The 6,419-nt window shown below is 47.0% G+C and overlaps 1 long non-coding RNA gene across 1 annotated transcript; it reads right to left on the reverse strand.

Moving 5' to 3' along the window:
* Nucleotides 1-3,221: 3,221 nt before the first annotated feature.
* Nucleotides 3,222-6,167, reverse strand: LOC120592465 (uncharacterized). Its single transcript, XR_005650120.1, has 3 exons — nucleotides 5,920-6,167; nucleotides 5,011-5,133; nucleotides 3,222-3,447 (listed from the first exon to the last, which is right to left on the reverse strand). It is a non-coding gene; the product is annotated as an uncharacterized LOC120592465 (long non-coding RNA).
* Between the last annotated feature and the right edge of the window lie 252 nt (nucleotides 6,168-6,419).

Consider the following 6,419-nt stretch of genomic DNA (forward strand, 5'->3'; position numbering starts at 1 on the left):
CGCCTGGCGACTGCGGCTGGCTGCCCTACAGAGGTTCCACGCTTGGGGCCTATCTGCAACTTATCTGCACGTCTAGACAGTCACTTGCGCCTGGCAAGGGGTCAGCTGTGCTCGGGGAGACAGGGCGGGCTGGGACGATGTACCGGGGAAGTGTGGTGTTCAGCAGGCAGACTCACTTCCATCCCTTGAAGGCCTTTTCTAAGTCCAGGGCCTACGCTGCAGATATTCGCGCGAGAGCCTCCCCCGCGTTGTGTCCCTAAAGCACGGTTTGCTGACATCTCTGTCGGCCAGAGCAATGCATTATAACGACTCATTTTTTCCTGCTCTTCATACTGCGGGTAAATATTTCTTCTGTCGGGGTCGGGAGGGCATGTGTTAGTCTACAGTTCCCCAAGGTACGTTTTTACATCGCGATGGCGCCTCCTTCCTTCTGCACGCAAATCTTAAATGATCTGACGGCTCCAGCGTCTTATCCGTGGGTCCCACGTCTAGAGCAGTAAGACACAGTGAATTGTCCGACGGGGTGAAATAGACATACGGCGAAGAACAGCCTTCTGTGCCGTTAAGGACGGTCCGTGAGATCGGCACGGGGATCTTTACCGAGCGCGTCCTGCGTGGTAACTGCCTGCCTCCCCGGCCTCATCCTTCTGGAAGCATCCAGGCAGGACTCCGCTAACGGGCCCGCTGGGGCCTGCCGTCTGCACTCGGTTTGGCTTCCGTCTCTGACTCCGTAACCGCCAGTCTCCACACCATGGCATTTCGGGCTGAGCCTGCTCATGAGACGCGGTTTCATATTTTTTTCCTTCCTCTCTTCACATCAGGATCTTGGCGTTCTTCCAAAATATCAAGAAACGGGGATTTTCTGCGTGTGTGAAACAGAAACTTTGTGCTGGAATTTCTCTTTTTTTTTTCTTTTTTCTACTTTATCTCCATCCAAGCACAAGAATATAAGTGGAACGGTGACCCCGGTCACGCGGGGGTAGCTCAGCCCGGGTGAGGAGGGACCGAAACCCTCGTGGCTTTGTTCCCACGCAAGCCACAAGTGCCACCGTTGCTGGAGCCGGCTCCAAGGCGCCCCCTCCGTGCTGGCTCGAGGGCCTCTCTTGCGGTCTGTTTCACTGGTGGCTTCTGTAAGGCACCAAAGGATGTTTGTCAGCGTGAAATTTCTCAGCAAGAGAAGCCGTGAAAATCTGTCTCTGGTGTCCCCCAGGAGTCAGTGTAAAAAAACAAGTCTTGCGTTTCTAGAAGGAAAGGGTTTGGGAGAGCCCTGGGCTGCTGGGTTGCAAAGAGACAGCTCGAGGTGAGGCCTCCCGCTCTGTGCCCTGGGTCCCTGGCTGTTTCACGATCCCCGGACCCCAGCGTGTGTGTCCGAGATGAGGACCCGTTCTCGTCGATCTCGCCGCGCGGGTGCTGCCGGGGGGTCTTACGTGTCCTCAGGAAGTTACTTCTGGCGAAACAAACAAACGCACACGTTTTGGGGGAAGTCGCGTGGGTGCCTCGGAAGTGCAGATGGCTGCTGCAAGCGATGGTCGTGGCGCCCCCTCGACCACGTGACCGTGGCGCGGCCTGGCGCTCGGGGCCGCTCTGCCCGGAAGCTTGCTGACACCGTGCGTCTGTCACCAAACCCTCGTCGTGCACGCGCCCCGTGGCCTCTCCATTTCGTTGAGGAAGAAGAATAATCTCTCCGCATTGGGTGAGCCACGTCGACACCCACGGAGGCACAGAGACGGCGTCTGTGACTCAGTTTCCCCCACTCCTATCTTTGCGGCCCTTCTGCCCTGAGTTTCCATTATTTTTTTAAGTGAAGTTCTTCAGATCACAGCTGTCAATCATGGTGCCGACCTGGGAGTCGGGGCCGCACGGTCCCCGGTCCCTCTCCATGGTGACATGGGCAGAACGAGGGACATCTCAGGAGCACTCGAGTTCAAGCTCCCCTTCTCAAAACCCAGGTGTCAGTATTTTTCAAATTTTTCCAAAATCTGCGTTGTTTTTCCAATTCTGACTGCACATTAGGGTTACCCGGTGAGTTTAAGGGCTAATCCGGTGCCAGGTTCTGCTCCCGGGTCTGCCACTCAGAGGGTGGTCCGTGGACCCCCACCTTCAGCGTTACCTGGACTGCGGACCTCCCACGAGGCTTGCTGAACCAGAATCAGCCCTGCAGCGAGATGCCTGGGTGATGCACACACGCACGTGACACCTCAGAAACCCTTGTCTAGCGGGGTGTCTCAGACCCTTAGATGATGGTTTTCCATACTATAACGCTGAACGCATATCGCCATAGATACTAAAATTAGAAAGTACCAATTTTCTATCAAGGCCTTACCAGGCGGTCCATGCACAAAATGCATCCACCCCAGAACATGCGTCACATGCCTGCATACTACATCTACGCTTCTAATTTTTTTTAGGTTTCCCTAATACATACTTGCTCTTGCAACCCTTTAATTTAACGCAGGAGAAATTACGAGCCAAAAAGGAACCTTAAACCTCTTTCAAAGTAAACAGTATTGAGAAAGGCTCTTTTCACGGTTCATCCAAAAAAAAAAAAATTTCTTTTTTTCCTTAAACCAAAGCTAAACCCCAAAAGAACGTCTACTTCAATTTTGGGGCACCACGTGGAATCCAAGAAACAAATTATACGTTAACGATTCGCAACCACAAATTTCCCCGATGATCAGTAACTGGGAGAGTCGGCACAACATAAAGAATAAAGGGAAAAAAAAAAACCCTGAAGACATTCTTCCTGCGAACGCTTTATTTTTTAATTTGGAAATTGGCTTCCTTTTTGCATTTTTCTTCCAAAATGTGAAGCAACCCAATGACTGGCCACTTGCCATCTGCTTCGTCCAATTTAAAACTGCTCTGATCGCCTTATTTTTAAAACCAGCCCCTTTTCCACCTTCTCGTTAATCTACCTGCTCGGCGACAATGAAAATGAGCGTTTGCTCTAAATGGCCGCAATTTTCAAGGTCTCTGCCAAAACGATCTACGTAGACGCAGTTGCTTCTCTCGGTTAAGGTTTTTAAAACTTTTCTCTAGGCATTGATCCCCAGTAGGTCATGGTTTATCCTTCTCTGCGAAATCCATCCTCTGCTTGTAAGGAATACTCACCATTTGCATTATTTACTAAACATGTGTTATGGTTTGCGTTTACGGTATATTCCTTCATAGTAAAACCATTGCAGATTTTCTTCCCTGGGCTGTGCTCTTCCCTGGGCAGTTCAAATAAAAATGTCTACAAATGCCAATTGTTTTCGCTTTTGGATGTAGCTGGATTCTTTAATCCAAAGGGTTTCCATATCATCAAAGGTTACTTCTGACTCCAGCGCCAAGATGAAGGAGTATGAGGCTTTTGAACTGATGTCACTTTTATTTTTCCGAATGCTAGTCATATAATGGTTTGCAAATGCCAAGAACATATTTTAAAAACGCCCAGAAGGCATGAGGCTGAAAATGATCAAAGAAGGATGAGATGCATATTTTAGTATCACATATGGAGACGTATTTTAAAAATACATTTGGTCCACATTTTTACTTTCAAAGAAAATCTTCTATTTCCTGTGGGTTCAATGGTTCATCTTTGCCTGTTAGCATCCCGACATGGAGGAGGGAGACGAAAGGGTTGTGAGCAAGACATAGCAACCAGGCTTAATCGTTGGTGGGTATTAGAGGCGAACAGAGAAATTCTCCCATTAAAAAAAAAAACATGACCACAATCCGCCATCACCATCACCGCAAATAAAACGTAAGCCATCATCATTATCATCATCATCGCCACCCGTCGCGTCATCGTCTGGCCATCATCCTCATCATCACCACCATCATCCGCGATCACCATCACTTTATCATCACCATCACCATCCTGCATCATCATCATCATCGCGATATAATCACTACCATCGCCACCATCCTTATCGCCATCATCATCACCTACTCACAATCACCATCATCGCCATGCATCATCGCCATCGCGATACCATCTGCCATCACCATCATCACGCCATCACCATCACCATCATCATGTCATCATCGCCATCGTCACCACCATCACCATCACCATCATCACCATCGGCATCAGCCATCACCATCATCGCCATGCATCATCAACGTCACCATCATCGCCATCATCACCACCATCACCATCACCATCATCTGCCATCGGCATCAACATCAGCATCATCATCACCATCACCACCATCACTAGCATCACCACCATCACCAGCATCATGTTTCTACCAATGCTAAAGAGTGACATGTTTGGTCCAATATCAATCGTTTATCTTTCACTTCTCAAAATACAAATTGCCGGTGGTAGAGTTGCCAGATTTAGCAAATAAGAATGCAGGATATGCCAAGGAAGGAGAGTTTCAGACTAACAAATATTAATTTTTTTTTTACTCTAAATAAGACCCAAGAAACATATAGAATACAGTTAAACTAAAGAAAAAAGGGGAAAAAAAAGTTTATCAGAAAATCAAATGGAACCGAAGTCTGCCTTTAATTTGGCAATCCTACCGTGCACGGGGAATTTTGCGTCTTCGATGCTTCAGAAACCAGGGGAGAACAGAACGGCACTTCCCGAGAGGAGCAGCCCGCTGCACGCTGGGGCTCCAGAGAGCAGGTGCTGCACGTGGGATCGGTTGCCATGAGGGAGTAGGTGGGCATCTGGCAAACTCTGCCCAGCCCATCGCTTGGCCCTGAGCAAACCTTGCTGCTGGAGCCATCCTAACACACCAGATTACCTCATCCGCTTGCTAAAGAAATACCGGCCGTAGATCAGTTCATTAAGAGGGGTTAATATCTGTTTGGTATCACCTGAGAATAAACGCATAGCGACTAGTTTATTCCTAAATGTCCCATAAGCTCCTTTCCTCTATGCACTTTGCACTCACGCTGTCATGAGAGCAGGTTAGGCTTCCCCTCTGTCATCTGACCTGGCCTCGCCAACTTGTGTTCTTCCTGCTCTTGGCTATTTATTAAGAACAAACAAACAAACAAACAACAACAAACCTACTTCCGTCCTTGCAAACGCCTTTTCCGAGTTTTGTTTGGCTTCTCTTTGCTTTCATCATTTACTTCTTCCCGTCTCGAACAAACATAACAGTACCAAGGTCACGTAGCCCCTCGCTGGCTCTGAGGGAAGATTTGGACAAATCCGTGTAGGATGATTTAGTGTAAAATTGAGTCGCCCCTTCCCCAGTGTAAAGAATCCCTAATGGAACCTGGAAGTCCAATGGGAAGAAGCTTTTCTTCCCCTCAGTGCACTGACTGATATACTTGGCTGGTACACGGCATTGCATTGTATTTTAATGGGCATCTATCTATCTATCTATCTATCTATCTATCTATCTATCTATCTATCTATCTATCTATAACTATTTATCTATCTTCTATCTCTATCTATCATCTATCATGTATCTTCTATCTATAACTATTTTCTATCTCTGTCATCTATCGTCTATCTTCTATATCTATCTATAGCTATCTATCTATCTATCTATCTATCTATCTATCTCTATCATCGATCTATCATCTATATATCATCTTCCATCTATTCATCCCATTCATCTCTCCGTCCACTCATCTATATGTATTATTTATCTATCTATCATCCATCATCTATCTATGTATCTATCTATCTATCTATCTATCTATCATCTATCTCTATAATCTATGTATCTTCTATATATCATCTTCTATTCATCCCATCCATCTAGTCATCCACTCATCTATATCTATTATCTCTCTCTGTCTCTGTCTCTGTCTCTGTCTCTGTCTCTCTCTCTTTCTCTCTCTCTCTCTCTCTCTCTCTCTCACCTCTACCATTTCATCTGCGAAACTCTTACAAATCTGCAATAACACGCTCCCCAGGTGTTGGGCACACTACATATGAGGCGAACATTAACATTTGTTACATACCCTTCTGCAAACAGGGAGCAGGGGCGGAAAGTCAAGCCGATGGCTGAAGTCTGAGAGTCCGCATTGTCCATGCTTGTGAGAAATGTCACGCCCTCAAGGGTCAGTAAAATCGGGACACTTAACCGAACACCATGCATCATCAGAACCGCTCCACGTCGTAGGGTACTGTGCAATTGTGGTGATCCCTCCTGTGGCTGTCAGCTTATAGAACCTACCTCGTTCCTTGAGGAGGTAGCCGGGGGCTACCGGGGGAAGAAACAGAAAAACACCGATCGTAAACTACAACTGAAAACGGGATGTAAGAAAAACAGATGATAAATAAAGAATAGAAAACCAAAGCAATAAAAAAAAAAAGGTCAAAAATCGACCCACGAGGATGAATAGAAAACACAATGCTCCTGTGTTTGCTGCGTTTCTAAGGAAAGAAGACACAGGGTCTCTGAGAGTTCGCAATACTAAAGAGAAGGAGGTAGGTGCTGTTTAAGAGATCACACCCATGT

The sequence above is a fragment of the Pteropus medius genome, unplaced genomic scaffold (genome assembly GCF_902729225.1).
Source record: "Pteropus medius unplaced genomic scaffold, Ma_sr-lr_union100, whole genome shotgun sequence".
NCBI classification, from domain to species: domain Eukaryota; kingdom Metazoa; phylum Chordata; class Mammalia; order Chiroptera; family Pteropodidae; genus Pteropus; species Pteropus medius.